This window comes from Wolffia australiana, chromosome 12 (genome assembly GCF_029677425.1).
Source record: "Wolffia australiana isolate 7733 chromosome 12, ASM2967742v1".
Classification (NCBI taxonomy): domain Eukaryota; kingdom Viridiplantae; phylum Streptophyta; class Magnoliopsida; order Alismatales; family Araceae; genus Wolffia; species Wolffia australiana.
This window is the reverse complement of record NC_135846.1, coordinates 13,752,763-13,770,441: the sequence shown is the minus strand read 5'-3', so window position 1 is coordinate 13,770,441 and position 17,679 is coordinate 13,752,763.

Sequence of the window (17,679 nt, the reverse complement as noted above, 5' to 3'; positions counted from 1 at the left end):
AAGTGCATTATGATGAGGTCACAATATAGTGATCACGTCTCTAAACATTTCTTAAGTACTCATATTCAAATGATACTAACTGAATTAGGTTATATCATATTTTTATAAAATATTAGATGCAAATATGTAGATGCAATAAATAATTTCTATTTTACCTAGGAATAATCGACATAATAGATCTATAAGATTCTCATAAATTAAATCCTTATCATAACTCATCTTTCTTTCTGCACGCTTTTATTTTAATATGGCACATGTGACTTACTTTTGTGATGTTAAACCCTAAAAGGCCATGTTATGACTCTTTTGGGCGCAAAGTGACTAAGTGAGCCCCTCCCACCTTAGAGGTGACCCATTTGGGTGAAAAACAGCCCAACATGATCATATCCTTAGAGAGGTGGTCCATTTGGGTACTAGCGTGAGATGTTGATCCATCATGGACATAATGTGGCCCAGAGTAGGTAATTCAAACCAATATGTAGTAATGATTCCTTAGTGCAGGAACAATATAGGACCACAACTAGCATCCATAAACCTTGTTTGATTTGAAGTAGGCAAGTTTTGAATCTATAGAACTAGCCTCTCCAGCCATTGAGTCCACAAGTATTAGACCGGTCTCGTACAATGATAACCATCCATGAGAGAAACAGGTTACTCAACAAAATAAAATACTTCAATAATGCCCCTTCAAGGTTACAAGGGATCTTATATAGGCCACCAAAGGTTAGGGTCATCCATAATGACAGTAATCTTGAAAAAACAAATTCAAACATTGGGAAAAAGAACAAGACAAAATAGTGGATCAAAAGCATTACAGGCCTAAGAAGAGTTATATTTTGGATTTTTAGGATGTTAGATTATGTCAGAAAATATTATTTAGCTCAAGAGTATTCTCAAAAAAAAATATATATATATATATATATATAAATTTTTGCCTTTAAAAAGGTGTAGCAGAGATATTCCATAGATTTGAACAAACAAAGGATCTGTCATAGGACTTTTTGGATTGCAAGGAACTTTTCTGCAGATTTTTTCTTTTTCTGGAAGGATCTACATCTTCGGCCACCACTTGCTAATGGGCCAAAAAAAATGCGATTCAGGGCTACATCAAATCAGACAAATGTATAGATTAGTGCTCCTTGGTGGTATCTGATAACATACTAATTATTATGTTAATATTATTAAATTTTAATGGTTATATGCATTGAAATATTTATCTATATGCACTATAAGCCTAAAATAATTAAATCTATTTTTAGAGTGATATTTTGATTTTTTGGATTTGTTTACAATTTTTCAGCATTTTCCCAACATATTATTTTTAAATAAAATATACTCAGTGATTAATTATTTTTATAAGTCAAAATCTATATTTTTAGTATTTTCATGAAATATTTTTTATTTAAATCTCTCTTGCCTTGACACTTTTCGCCGTTTGACTAAAAAAGATGACACTTATCTTGCCATAGGTGAGATGTACATATGTAGCCAATCATTCCAAAAAGGAGTTATAATAGCCAATCATTTGTTGATTCAACTTTTTATTGTATTGAAGATGTTATATTGAAGATTTAAGGCCATTAATTTGAAGTCAATACATGGTTTTTGATGACTTTATGTGTGAATTTTGATGAATTTACCATATGGACCTGATGACTCTAAATGCACCATGGTCAACCTATGACAAATCGATGGTCAAATTATTTCAAAGATGTGTAAAATATTGAAGTAATATCTTAAATAGTTTAGGATGAGTTGAAATCTCAAAACCATCTCATTTTTATAAATATAGCCTATGTTCACACAATGCCTAAACATAGTTGACTTTGCATTTAAGGTCAACAGGTTTAAAAAGTGTATATTTATTCCATATTTTAGTGGTCAACCCAAGACTTAATGTGTGACCAAACACCAAAGTTTGAGATCAATTAAAAATATTTGGTTCATTCAAAAACATTCCCCTATATCTGAGTCAGGCCAACTCTGAATGATTTTATTATATATTTTCCACAGAAAGATATATGCCAAATAAATAGTTGATCTTTCCATCAAATTTATTGTAATAGTAGTCAAAATTTTATCTGAGCCTTTTTATGAAGAGTATTACGAGTTAAAGACATCTCAAGCATAAATTGATCTCTGCATTTTTATTTCGGGTCAACAATGCATGAATTGAATAAATTATTTTGTATTGATTAATATGATTCAAATTAATGCAAAACTTGAGTAAAAATTTTGATATTTTAAGTCAGTTTTTCAAAAAAAATTATTTCATGTTTTTCTGACGAGTATTTGAGCACATAGGTCTTGCTCATTAGACAAAGGGCTACAAGTTGACCATTCACCATGTGAATTTTTTTATTATTTTATAATATTTTTTCCTGCATACCTAGACTATCTAATGTATTTGATGAAGGAAAATCACATTATTAATTCACTGTCATTGTAATTTTAATTTGTCTAAATCAAATAAATTTGTTAAAATAGAAAACTAACTCAGATTTGTATAATGGGAGTCAAGTCATCTCCACAGGGACTGGCCTTCAGAAATTTATTTGATAGTTGAATTAAGGTGATGGATAATTTGGGATGATAATAAGTGTAGTTAAAGATATTATTTATAGTTGAGTAATGTAAGTAATAATAATAATAAAGATAGCGAAAATATTATAAGATAAGTAATTAGAAGGTGGGAGGTAGTATTTGATGGATGAGAGAATTGAGATAATGTGTAATACCAAGGAATAGTAAATGTTGTGAGGGAGAACTACAGACAGAGAGAGATAGTATGAGATATTATTTATATCTTTTTATAGATATTAGGGACAATAAAGCAGTAGGATATTGAAATGAAATAGTGATATTATAATTAAGGGTGATGTTACACGTATTGGAATAAATATAAAATATTACTAAGATAGATAGAATAATAATAGAATATTCTTAATTAGGGTTAGGAAGTTCGTGTTTCGTCGCTGAACGAATGCTGTTTGATAACGAATGAACAGAACAAAAATTGTGTTCGCGTTCGTGTTCGTGTTCGTTCGCGAACGCAGGAACGAGATGGCATCTGGAACCTTTAATTTTAATAAATGAAAATAAAAAAACTTGCTTTACCTGAATACTCTGGCAACGGTGCGATAAATGAAAATTGAGCATAATGTAACTTCAGAACAAATTTGTGAGGTAATTTCACGATTAAATGAAGTGACCTCATTTTATATAAGCATTTGAAAAAGAGAAATACTAAAACAATTTTTAAAGGCCAAGTTTGGGAAGGTTCATGTAGTTCTCTCTATTTGTAAAATTGAATGGGAGAATAATATATTTCAGAGCTCCATAGTTTATTTACAAATGTCTCATGTGTCGGTTGATGCTCTCCTATGGTGGCAAGGTAACGGCTGCAAGAGATTCTCTAAGCTCGCCAATGGTGGCGAGGTGACAGTTACTGACATTATTAATATTCTTGTAATGAAATTTAAAATAACAATTTTATTTCAAATTTGGAGTCCCCTTAACTTTGATACTTGATCTTGATAGACTAAAATCTGAAGGACAGCGCGCCAGATATATGTATCAGATCAATGTTTTTCTGATTGTCCTCAATAGACTGTTATTTTTAATGTAAATATTATAAAATACATTTTTCTCCTTAATTGAGAAGATTCATATCTTAATGAAATTTTTGTTGGGGACGATCGGAAAAACATTGATCAGTTACATATATCTATCACGTTGTCCATCAGCTTTTAGTCTATCAGTATCAAATATCAAAGTTAAGGAGACACCAAATTTGAAATAAAATTGTTATTTTAAATTTCATTAAAAGAATATAAATAATGTCAGTAACCGTCGCCTTGCCACCATAGGCGAGCTTAGGGAATCTCTTGCAACCGTTGCCTTGCCACCATAGGAGAGCATTAGTCGGCACATGAGACATTTGTAGGTAACTCTGTAACTCTTTGTCCATGGATGGAGTGACATATTCCTGTCATGGGAACACATGTGCAAGCCTCGTCTTGATAGACGATATGTAGCTCTCATCCATTCCGACTTCCTTGTCATAATTCCTGTGTTGTTGTCGACTCACTCCGTCGCCTCCAGAGTTGTGGTTATCCCTCAAATTTGGGACTTTCTCCTCGCTAACATCGTTCATAAGTCTTCGCACATATGCCACCAAGATGTCACGATCTTCTAGAACAATGGAGTCTAACTTAATATGTGGGTCTACAACTAATGCAACCGAGAAGGCAGTATTGCCTCGAATGCGAGCCTCATTCTTGGACAGTTTTGCTCTCATGGCTCTACACATGATTTGGATGGAGTCATATTGTTCCACCGTGAGGACAACACCATTTGGAAAAAGGGGTCCTTGGTCTATGGCATCAATATGTTCGCAAAGGTGTTCATCAGGGACTTGGAGCAATGATAAAACTATTGCCACCGTCGCACGTTTAGAGCTGCAAACAATATCTGATGCTTCACGGAAAGGCTGTAAAATTCGAGCAAAGTGTGCCAACATTTGCCATCATGGTCATCTATCACAAAGTTTTTCTCTGCCGTGCTCTCTAGCTCAAAAATTGCCATCTTGTACAACACTATTCTCTTGTGATATGCGACTTACAACATTTCATGTGTGGAGTTCCATCTAGTCTTCACATCCAACACCAATTTTCTACTATTAGGCATCTTTAATTGCGTACACCATTGGGCATAGCTCCTCTATCTATCATCTAAAGAACGAATGGCCTGAACAATTTGACGCACTCGTGTAACCAAATCTCCCAACGAGGCAGCGCCCAACCCATCATCTTTGTGCTTCTTCGGACTTCCCGTCCACTAGCACTGCTGCCTCATCGGGTGTAAGTGGAGGTGGAATTCCCGGTGCCTTCAACCCATCCTGTACTATAAGGTTTATGACATGCGCAATACAAGGCATGTGCCGATTTCGATCAAAGTTGGGGTTCACTTTTTGTACTGCATCAGTCAATGATGCAATCATCGGTCTATTGTTACTTGCATTGTCCGTCGTAATAGCAGTTACTTTCTTCCCCAAGACAAAGTCGACCAACACCTCTACGAGAAGTTGTGTGAGGTAACTCCCCGCTATGTGGACCATCAATTTTCTTTACCACTAAGATACGTTCTTCAAGTCTCCATTCGTCTATGACCCAATGCACAGTGATTCCTAATAAGGGAATCATACTTTCACTTGTACATGCATCTAGTGTTTTTAGGCAAACACTTCTAACATTTGATAGTGAGCGTACCAAAGAGGGTCTTTGCGTATTTAGGAATGGTCTTCGAGTATGGTATTCTAATCTTATGTTGTGCACAATAAAGCAATACCTCTCTGAAACTTTTTTCGAACCACGTTTGGTCAGTGAGACATATAAATCTGGTGAGCATCTCCTTTGTTCTCTCAAATGTGATACCCAATACGAAGGTATTCTGCCCTATTGGCGAACCCAACATTCCAACAATAGATCGTTGACCTCCAGAACTGGGCTCCTCCTCTGACTAGGGAACTTGTTTACCTTTCAGCCTATCGTGCAGCTCCGTATGGCTCTTTTGAAAGTGCCTCCAAAAAATAGATGTCGTCCGTCTTTGTTTCTCTCAAAAGTTGTAATTCTTGGAGGGTTGATCTCCTTGCACACAATACATTGATACTGGTTTAGGTCGAACTCTTCAAAATATTGCATAGCCTCCAATTCTCGCCCACGATGCTTTTTCTGCGAGTTTACCACAGTAGTTTTGCATGATTCTCGTCTACGATTACGGTCTTGTGCCATTTCAGCATTTGCATCCGTCTGATTTAAATTGATGCCTATCTGTGCTTTGTCAACGTTCATAAAGGATAAGCTTTTCCAATAGATAGTGAAAATTTAGTAAGAAGTTAATCAATTGGAGTACTTATTTTATTAAGAGGTAAGAAGAAGAATGAAGAAAAAGAAGAATAGAATTATGATAGATTGGGAGAAAAAGGGATCATATATTAAGATATAGATTAGTGGAGGACAGAAAAATATGTGTATATGCTTAGATGAGAATTAAGAGAGATAGATAGGAGAATAGTGATTATTTAATTTAGATGAGAATTGAGTAGTTAGATAGGGAGTATATTTTATTTTAGTTAACTAGATGGATAGAGAGAGAGATCAAGAGGAGTATAAGGATTAAGAGAGATAGATAGGAGAATAGTGATTATTTAATTTAGATGAGAATTGAGCAGTTAGATGGGGAGTATATTTTATTTTAGTTAACTAGATGGATAGAAAGAGAGAGAGAGAGATTAAGAGGAGTATAAGGATTAAGGAGATTATTTGTGAGTATTTTGGGATTTAACATTTATGATTATTTTAGAATGATTGTAATATGATTCATATAGGTAAATATATATAAGAAGTATTTTAAGATTATTTTATAAAATAAAATTGAAAAAAATGGTATAATTTACAGAAAAATTCAAATGCCACACTAGATGTTCATTAGAATGCCTAGATGAACCCAATCTATGAAATCTTCGTGAAATCTACTCGGTCGTATTTTAACCAAAACTAATCTAAACTAACATTTTATGTTAAGAATTATCATCCAGATAGAGTCATGGAAGGTACCAGATATACCCTGATTCAGGCAAGTAAGGGTAGTTGTGCCAATCATGACCCCCTAGCCATAATATGTGTCCCTACTTGTCTTCCTCTGTGATGGTGCAGATCCGAGTCTTCCTCTAATTGAAGCCATCTTGAGCATTCGAGGCTGTTGGAGAAGTGTCACCCTTCCCCTCTCACTTGTCCCACTGCCATATGGGTTCTCTCGTCGTTTCTGCTACTGCAGTAAAATGGGTTGTTAAGCGTTAAAAATCAAGTTTACATGGTCGAGAGAGAGGCTCTCTCGACCCTTCATTCACAAGCTCCCAATCCAATGGGCCAACAGGGTGATGAAGGGGAGGATGAAGGACATCTTTATACCCCTCCATTTGATCCCCAAAATAATGGATCAACGGCTGTGATTAAATTGCTTCCATGGACCCATTTGTTAATGGTGTACCCATCCTTACTACATCAGTGGTACCGTTAGCCACCTCGTCATTGCTTCTTGCTCTCAATTTGTCCATTGCATGGCCCCACCATCACGTCAGCAATCATGGCCAATCAGGAACCTGAAAAGAAAAAGAAAGAGAAACAGATCTTACCGTCCAGTCTTACTTGAGAAAATCAGACAGCTGAGATCATATCTGCTCACATAAAGCAGCACAATATGACACAAGCTTCAGGCTGGGTCGGCTCAAAGACCAATCATAATCTGTACCTTGTTCTATTCAGATTGCGGCCCATTGGGCCATAATCTGTTTCTTATCTACTTGGTGCGACCGAGGTGGTGCTGAAAGCAGTGTGTTAGTCATCATCCCGTATTGATAATATTGAAAGGTAAAACAAGTATATAAATTTCAACTGGGGATACTATTTGAATAAACTAAAACTTCCTCTATCACCCGCACATCCACCCCCATTTGTGGGTTATGTGGGCTCCTTCTGGGCTGGCTTGTGCAGGTCTTTGAGAGGCATTTGATGCAGCCCCTTAGGTGCAACAGCGCTCGCTAATGTTGCTTGGCTCAACCCAATTTTTTTTACTTATTTCATTTAGTTTTTTCCTGGAAAATATAGAATAACTACTAGAAATAATTTAACCCATTAATAATTTTGAAAGTCATTTTAGATGAAAATAATTGAACTTGTAATTTATGCAAAAATTACATTAAAATTTATTCTTGCTACCAAATGCTACATTGATTCCATGAGATAAAAATCATATAAAGATGAAAATTATATAAATAAAATTATCCCAAAATGACCTTTGAATATGCAGAATTTTACGCCTCATTTAGGGTTTATTAGTCACCCTGTGGATTTAGAGGGTTCTACAGAAGTTCTAAAAATTCCACCAAAACATTTGAGTCTGGTAAGAAAGAGAAAAATGAAAGAAGGGTATGCCTCTTTACTTTAATGCAAGAATGTTTCTATTTAAGGTTGTCGCTCAACTCTCTCTCCAAAAGGAAGGAAATCCCCTTCTATTTACAGTAATTCATGGGTCTTTAGGCCTTATCGAGAAGCCAATAAAGGTTTTAATGCACATTTTACTGGGGTGTTTTTCCCAGAAGGTGCATTAATATACACAAATCGTAATGACTCCTTCGTTTTGAAGCTTTCGATTATTTAAATGAATTGAACCAAATTTATCTGCCTCTCTTTCATGGGGACTTAAAAATCCCCTGCCTTGGATAAGATAGGGAATCCTTTGAAGAATTATTCTGAGCTTCAAGTGCCACCATCTTGTCTTCACTCAAATATAAAGAATTCTAGCTCAATAGCCCTCTCATTTTCCAAGCTTTCAAAGCTCTATCAAGTGCATTCAATGGCTGATTCAAGGAGAATTTTTTGGAGGACTCTCTCTGATATTCAAAGTCTTACTCAAGAGCATTCAAGGCCTCCATGGTGGAAAATGAATCCTTGATTCCTTTTAGTGTGGTGTACGTCTTCAGTGCAGGTCGTTCAATAGAAATGAAGGAGAGAAACAGTGGCAAGCAAAAGAGGGACTTGAAGATTCACTCTAGAGCAATCAATCTAGGTGCAAATTTACAATCGTAAGTTTCATAAAATTGTGAGGATACAGTCTATAATTTGAAAAATTATTAAGATATAATTATTGTATTGTTAGGATTAAATTGGGAAATTCCATCTTACTTCTTGTGATCTCCTTTAGATCCTACTGGGTTGTCTTGAGAAAACATTATTGCATTATTTTGAGGAATTATTTGTGGATTCCACTTCTAGGGAACTTGATAAACATATTTGAGATTACCTGAAGGAATCTTATTAAGAAACCTTGATTAAACTTGAGTGGAGTTAGAATAATGAAACTTAGTTGGTCATCCTTGATCTCTTATTGGGCCTTGTGTGGAAGTCAGAGGAAATCTTTGGGATGAAAACTAGGACTAATGAAAATTCTGTTGAGTTGATGACCTGAAGCTTCGATGTAAACATTTAACTACAGGAAAAAAATCAAACGTGAGAAATTACTTAATTAGGGCTAATCAATTTTCTATTTTTTGTTATCATTTTATTTGATTATATAATCTTAAGATGTAATAATACGTAAATTAAGGGGTTCATCATGGGACAGTTATACTTGATTATGCATTAAAATGAATGTAAATGTGTGTTATCAACCTTTAAATGTCCTAACATATTTTAGATTCATTCTGATTTTTTTGGATTTTTAATAACTTTTCTGACATCAAATCCTCAAAGAACTTAATTTTCTAATTCAGAATATTTTTTAATGATTTTTTTGGTTATATTCATAAATATATGAATTTTCTAAGTTGAAAAGTAAATTTATTATATTTTTATGACTTAGTATTTATTTCATAATAATTTATTTATCTATTTTTTTAATATAAACCTGCCACATGTCACCATTTGATTTGTCGAATGGTGACATGGGACAAATAGAAAAAAGAGAGCTGATTTAAATCACAATAAATGTGTTATGATAATCGAGAGAGATAAGAATAAAAAAGAGAGAAAAGAAGCCAACAATTGTGGCAGTACATGTGGCGCTCACGTGTACCCCCACAATTGATTAAAAAGCAAAGGGGAAATGTGTGATTTCATGATTAAAAGAAAAACAAAAAAATCTATTTTGTCTTCTTTTTGCATAGTTTCACATGGCATTCTCGGAGCACCCAACTGCAGAAGACGATGTGACCGCACCATTGAGTAATAGCTGATGAGATGACTTAACCAAAAATAGAAAAAGAGGAAACGCCAATGTCAATTAACGGCTAGGATTGCTCCAAATTCAAAACACGATATTTTACAATCTAGATGTCCGATTGAGCTGAATTTTTTTAGGATACTTCATCTCCCCCTCCTCTTTCCATCCATACCCTCTGATCAATAAATAGAGGTGGATTCATTGTCAAAATTAACCTTATACTTGCTTCCTTCTAATGTGGGTTGCTTGAAAGATAGCAAGTTTTTTAGATCCATTGGGTGTGTTCTTGGTGCCCTGGGTGTGTGGGAAGAAGCAACAGATAAGAGAGGGAGCTTACCTTAACTCACAAATCACCTTGATCCTGGTAGAATGTAACGATCTATGGTAAGCATCTTCGCCTTAAATTGTTCTTCCTCGAGGTCGTTGGCAGTTTAGTTCACTTTCACTACACATCTCATCTTTCCATCACCTCCATACGTTCTCCAATTCATTTCTTACCAACTTCACATCATCATGTTATGTTTAAATTACTCGTAAATTATCCAATCTGACTCATCTCAACCCCATTCCCGTCACACCTCACATCATCGTTATTTCAATCTTGCATTCACTCGCTCTTCTCAAACCCAAATTATCACTATCTAATCACTACACTCCTCAGCTTAATCTCACTGTCTCGCCTCTTACTTTATGGTCACGTGATTTTTTATCTAGTATGTATCTCTTCTCATCTCAACAATCACCATATTAAGAATACCAAATTTTTAATCAATGTTCCCTGTGGAGGACTGTCCATACTAATCACTAGCTAAGATTACTTAGTGGTTTATATTTGTATTGAATAATCTAAAAAATATCAGCGACGGATTAAAACCCTATTTTGAGACTATCAATAGATCTATGTTGGTATCATACCAAAATGTCATTTATACTTCATGTTATACTCTAAAGAGGATACATTAATGTATGCCTAATGTATTCAAGTGGGTTTGTACTTTATTTGCAATTCAATTTCTTATGTGAGCTATTTGTCCTAATCTTTAGCACTTTCATTAGAGTAAATCAGCTTACAGGGGATTATCGTTCCTATCTGAATCCCAAATTTAAGATATGAAAGAAATATGATATAATTTTGATTATGGCATGCAATTTGAAAAGCTGAATAAATCTGATGAAGTCAACCTAAAAGAATGGGAAAGATCAAATCACTTGATTTTCATGAAAATTCAATATTTTATCATGGAATCATATAAAAAAGACCTTCTAAGAGAAGACACACATCAATAGAGTTTCTGGAAGAAGGTGAAAGTAAGTTTTAAACTCATGAAGATTAAAGAACAATTTGTGATATGATACATATTAGTGTAACTATATTTTTTGAGGATGTATGATTGGTGTCCAAATGAAGAGGATATCCAATAGGGTAAGGAATATACTTTAAAAGCAAGGGGTTTATATATTAGCATCTCAGAAATGAGTGATTAGTGAACACCTTAGCATCACCACCAAGCATTATTTGGAGTTACTCATCTTGGATTCTCATTTTGGTGAATCTTATCTATGGAAAGTTAAACCCAAATTTTAGAGTGATATTTCATTATGTTCAGGAATATGTATTAGCATCTTTCTACACTAAGACTAGTTTGTGATGAGTAAGGGATGTCTCCAGAGGGGATGGTTACCGATAATTCATTGATCTTTAAATGATAATTAAGCAGGTGAGAAAGGATACTTATAAGGTAATAGCTGGAGAGACAACATAAATGTTGAGGTGAGAAGGTGATTATTAATATTTATAGAAAATATGAGGTTTAATACAAAACATGGAACATAGAAGATTGTGGATGTAAATGAAATGAGAAAGAATAGGAATAATCAAGGGATGAGAAGGGTGATACAAAGATGTGGATAAGTATATCAGTATAAAATGATGTATAAAGTTATCTGGATTTGGGAATGGTGGGTTGACATTGCATTAGTGATATGGAAGGGTTTAAATGTGGGTAGTATTTGAAATGTGGTGTGTATCTTAGTTAGATGGACGTTGATGAAGAATTAAATGATGTAAGGCAAGAAAATAAAATTTAGATCCTTGTATTCCCCAAGGACCTCAGCTATTCACATCTATTTTTAGGCTCCTCCTCATCTTCTTTGTTTGTTCCCTTTAATAAACCAAGAATCCCACAAGTAACTTGATGAATCTCTTACTCACCTTCTTTCATTAAGCCAAATAAATGAATAAAGTAAAAAGATATTTTTTAAAGATTTTGTGTTTCCCCCTATAAATCAGAGTGCAGAAATGGGTAAGAGGATAAAGACGGCTATTCTCAAAATTTCAGCTCAATCAGCCTTATGGGCCTGGAATTTGAGTCAATCTAGGCCATTTATTTTGCTTATTTATTCTCTATCCTTTTCAGCATTGACCAAGCTTAATTTTTTAGGGTTTTGCATCCTCATCCTCATTTGTTCTCAGTTTTTAGTGTCATCAGAAATCTACTTTCCCTAGCATGACACATCCTTACAGTAGCATCAAAAGTAACATTTTGCATTTGATGGGTGTTGTGGCCAAATGATTTGGGCATGCCATATTAATGTAATGTCTCCTCTCATCCAATGAAATCCCACTAGGTATCTGTATTTTTTAGCATTGCATAGCAGTGATGGTGATCTTAATTGCCAAATTTTGTGATTCCACAAGGACCTTTTGTAATGATTCGCTCAACTATCCATTTGTATAAATCATTGATTGGTTCACCTAAATAAATTGAATGGTGGCAGGCGGAGGAGTGTGATTAATAGCTAAAACTGCATTATGACAAATAATATTAAAATTTATATGGATACAATGTCGTAAAATGGTATACAAATATACAAATGGTATACAAATATTAATTTTTGAATCGAAAATTATTTTTCGATTCAAAAATTATATTCTTAACAAATATGATGTAAAAATCCCATAAAATTACAAGAAATCCATCAAATAAAAACTATACAAAAAATATTTAATCATTTTACACTTGATAATACATATATACTCCTTTTAATTCATCTAAACATGAAAAAAAATTGTAAGACAAATATAATAATTTTAACATCTAATCAGGCACCCTCTCCCAAATTAATTAATTCATATTCCCTTGGTAATGACCTTAAGTTTTCTTTGGATTGTCTATCCACCTTCGGAACCTAAAAATATAAGAATGATGTGCTATTAATATTAATTGCACCTCTAAGAATTAATATCCCCATGAAATAATGTAAGACACATGATAAACTCCAAGGAAAATTCAGTTGGACGGAATTTGTGTTCATGAGGAGTGAACACCAATGATTAATTTGAATCAGAACAGTTTAATTAGGTGACTTGGCCAAATCAACTTGGTACCCACCAACTCAAAGTGTTTACATGACCCATGGGCAGAAGTTGAAGAGGCTGCCACTGTTTTCAGTAAGAAAATGGTCGATGGCAGCCAATGAGTGGCTGAATTGGATAACAAATACAATGGACTAAAAACACTAATAATAATTTTACTACAAGATGAGTTTTTTATGTTTGTGGAGACGTTTAAAAGCTCTAGATCTATGATATCCATTTGGATAAAAACCCAAGCATAAACAAAAAAGACCTAAGTGGGAAAGGCAGAAGTATCCAAAAACCTCTATGGAGGTAATCCTTTGACGAACTTTGGTGTGTCTCCTCCAAATCTCCTTCTCCAAGCTTCATACCACTTTGACCTTCACTATTGATAACTCAAGAGTGGACCCAAACAAGATTTTAAATATATTTTTTAATCCACCAATTAAAATCCAAGGGTGAAACAATCAAGGGAGAAAGAGGATTTTAAATAGAAAAGTTCAAAGACTTTAGCTTATGGATGAATTCCAGGTTTGGAGTGATCATCATTTCCCCAGAACCACATTTCGAGTATCCTTGAAAAGATCAATTGACTGCCCATTTGAAATTGGCAATTACCCCTAAAACTGGGCAGGCACATAAGACTATGTCTTGAATTCCTTAAGTGCATCATCTCTAATGGGCTTGGACAAACTCCACCTCTGTTTTCCTTAATTGCTTCCATAGTTCATGTCATACATCCTAATTAAAACTCAAGAGGATGTGAGAATAAATACGCGGGACTTGATGAGTGAAATGGGACTAATCTTAAAATTCTTTAATTAGCAAATAAATTACGATGGTTCATGACCTAGGGAGTATTTAGACTATTCATTTAATTAAAAAATGATTTAGCTATATACTTTAGCTATAAAAATCTTTAATTGATGTAGTAGCTAGTGATTGTCCAACCGATATCCATCCGATATCCGATATCGGACAACCGATATCCAATATCTGGAAAAAAACTGGGACGATGTCTGATATCGAATATCAGTCGATATCTGTCCTTTAGGTCTAGACGAATATCGATGATGGATATCAGGGGGGTGAGGACGAAACAGGTATCAGATACCGGATATCGGATTTCGATATCCGGATATCGGAACCGGTATCCAGACATCAATATCCGGTATCGACGGATAAAATAAATTTTATCATCACATTCGATGACTAATGTACATCAATGGCATATGCTTTTGGTGTGTTTTCAACCTCAGTTGATATATAGAGTGCAAGATTTTTATTTTCTTCCATTTGGGATAACAGGATTCAAAAATTAATGTAAACTCCGAATCATGTTATCCCAGTGGGAATAGTTACTAGCGTTATAGGTTGTTGGGCGGCCGGAAGGTTGCCATGAGTAAGGTTGGGGGACCGAAGGCTGTTTTCTGTGCACAGGACACGTAGCTTACCGAATCCGTTGCGACACGGATGGGAATGCATACTACGAAAGACAGAGTCGAGTCTGATACATCAACCGTCTTCTTCCACAATCACTATACGAGATGAACCTGGGTTTGGTGAATTGAAGTTGGCCTTAGGTGTAATAGGACTCCCAGTTACTGCACGTGATCGTATACTGAGCCCGTCGGTAGTTAGAACGACACGAGCCAGGCCGGGCCTCGACTCAGAAAGATAAAGGTTCTGAGGCGCAAAGTTTACGAGCGGGAGCGGATAATAACTGATTTTAATCAGAACTGAGGCGCGGAAGCGGTGAATATATGAGGCGCGAGGAGCGTTCAGATTAAGATGAAGACGCGACGGAGCGGAGTCAAGATGAATCTGAATCTGATAAGAAGTCAATAAAGATGAAGATGAATCAGGCGAGGAGCGAAGAAGTTATCTTAAAAATAAGTTCTGCAAGGTTCAGCATGAACCTTGTAGAACTTATATATTATATGAGTCGGACTATATATTAAATGATAAAATAATACTTTAACCTATAGTCGCTATATTTAAAGCCCCTTAAAATTGTTGGTTATTTAATATAATAACACATCGTCCAATAAATAGAGATGTAAATCTCTATTTTCTTCCATATGGGATAAAAGGATTAGGATTTTGATGTTAAACCCTGAATCCTGTGATCCCATATGGAAGAAATTGAAAAGATTCAGCTGTATATATTAAAAGTGCCACTTAATCAATCAAAAAGCTCCCCAATTACCCTCTTGTCCACGTTGATCCATTCCAACTGCTGAATAATTATGAGTTAATTATATTTTTAAATATCCTCTCTAACTTCGATATCGAAATCTGATATCCACGCCCGATATCGTCGATATCTGATATCGGTACTGTGGCAAACGATATCCAACATCGATATCCGGATATCGAAAAAAACAGATACCGAAAATTTGATTTTTGGTATCCTGTACAGCATCCGTCCCGATACCGTAATCCGATACCGGTTTCGGGACGGGTGATCCCTAGTAGTAGCACTTACTTATCATCATATATTCGACGGTATCTACGAAAATAGAGAGAGATAGATAAAGATAGCAATAAAGAGAAACATAGAGATAAGGTAGAGATAGAGAGAGGTATAGACAGAGATAGCACGAGATAGAGAAAGAGAGGGATAGGATAGAGGTAGAGATAGTGATAGAGATACAGATAGAGATAGATATAGAGATAGAGACAGAGATAGAGATAGCGATAGAGATAGAGACCAGTGAGATAAAGAGAGACCAGAGATAAAGGGAGAGGCCAGAGAGATAGAGACCAGAGAGATAGAGAGAGACCAGAGAAAGAGATACTGGAGAGAGAAAGGCCCGAGAGAGAGAGCAGAGAGTAATAAGACTACAGAGAGAGAGAAGACCAGAGAGAGAGAGACGAGAGATAGAGATAGAGATACCAGAGAGAGACCACAGAGAGAGAGACGAGAGATAGAGCGAGAGACCACACAGAGAGAGAGACGAGAGATAGAGAGAGAGACCACAGAGAGAGAGAGACGAGAGATAGAGAGAGAGATAGAGAGAGAGACCAGAGAGAGAGAGAGACGAGAGATAGAGAGAGAGACCACAGAGAGAGAGAGACGAGAGATAGAGAGAGAGACCACAGAGAGAGAGAGACGAGAGAGAGAGAGAGAGAGAGAGAGAGAGACCACAGAGAGAGAGAGACGAGAGATAGAGAGAGAGACCACAGAGAGAGAGAGAGAGACGAGAGATAGAGAGAGAGATACCAGAGAGAGACCACAGAGAGAGAGATACCAGAGATAGACCAGAGAGAGCAAGAGGGAGAGATACGTTTGGATGAAAAGCCTGCGGGCTTTTCAGAACTCAGACATCTAACAAAGCATCACCCCATTTCCCTTGGAAAACAATCCCCGGTCAGCGATAAACTATCTTCATACTTGAACTCACTTCAAGGAACACGTGGAGAGAGTGGCTACGGAGCTTATTGGGCCCACTTTAATGTGCCTCCAGTGGGTCCCTCACTGAAGACAGCAACTTGCCCTGCCCGCTGGGCCCACTAAGCCGGGCCCAAGAAAGAGAAACCCCCCGGTACGCTGTACCCCCTTCCTCATCGATTCCGTATCTCCGCCTTAACCGGTTCCCCCCCAAGATCCGACCGTCGAGCGATCAAGAGTTCGAGCTGGTCGACTGAATTTCGATCCGTTGACGTCCAATGCTGAGTCGCCATGTGTCAAAGATGATCCAACAAGCTGAATTCCAACGTCCCAGCGGGACAATGACGATCCATCTCCCGTTCCAACATTTACCGTCATCTGTCATCCGCTTTGCCTTCAATTCCATTCCCTTCCTGTTATCATAGACCACAGCTGACTTACCCTGTTACTGTTCTTTTTTAATTGGCAAAAAACATGGCGCTGCATGTAGACTGATCCAGCCGTTCCCTTTGATCGCCCTGCATGTGGACGTCGCCCTGGGAGTTTTACCCTTTGATCGATTGTAATTTTTTATTTAATTCATCTTTAAATTTTTTAATATGATCATTTTGATCACATTGCGTTCTGTTTTAGAAAATCATTATAATCAATATTTAAATTTCTCGAGATTAAGTTCAATTTTTCTATCATATCTTTTATTTTACTCGACTATATTTTTGGCTCGCTGTTAATAAGAAATTGTTGGTCTTGATAATGATAGATATTTAAATAAAATAAGGTATTTAATGAGATTTTTTGCGTCGTTATGTTTTAGTAATATCTCCTTTATTATTAATCAAAGGTTAAACTTTGTGATCTAACATTGAAAGATTTGAAAAACCCAAATTCAGTTACATTTTCTTGGGATGCTCATAAATTACACAGGTCGTCATAAAACAGCAGACTCTATGGGCAATAATGACTCACTGTATTATACTGTATCAGGAATTCAACGAGTCTTAGCATTGACAATGTCGATCGATCGAGCAGGCTAGATCGAGATGACCGATCGATCCAGTCAAAGAGGGGAGCAGGATAAGAATCGGTTTCCGGCAGGACACGGGATCGGGCCTGGGGCGGGTTCGCGTTCGGGTCCGGTCAGACCCGT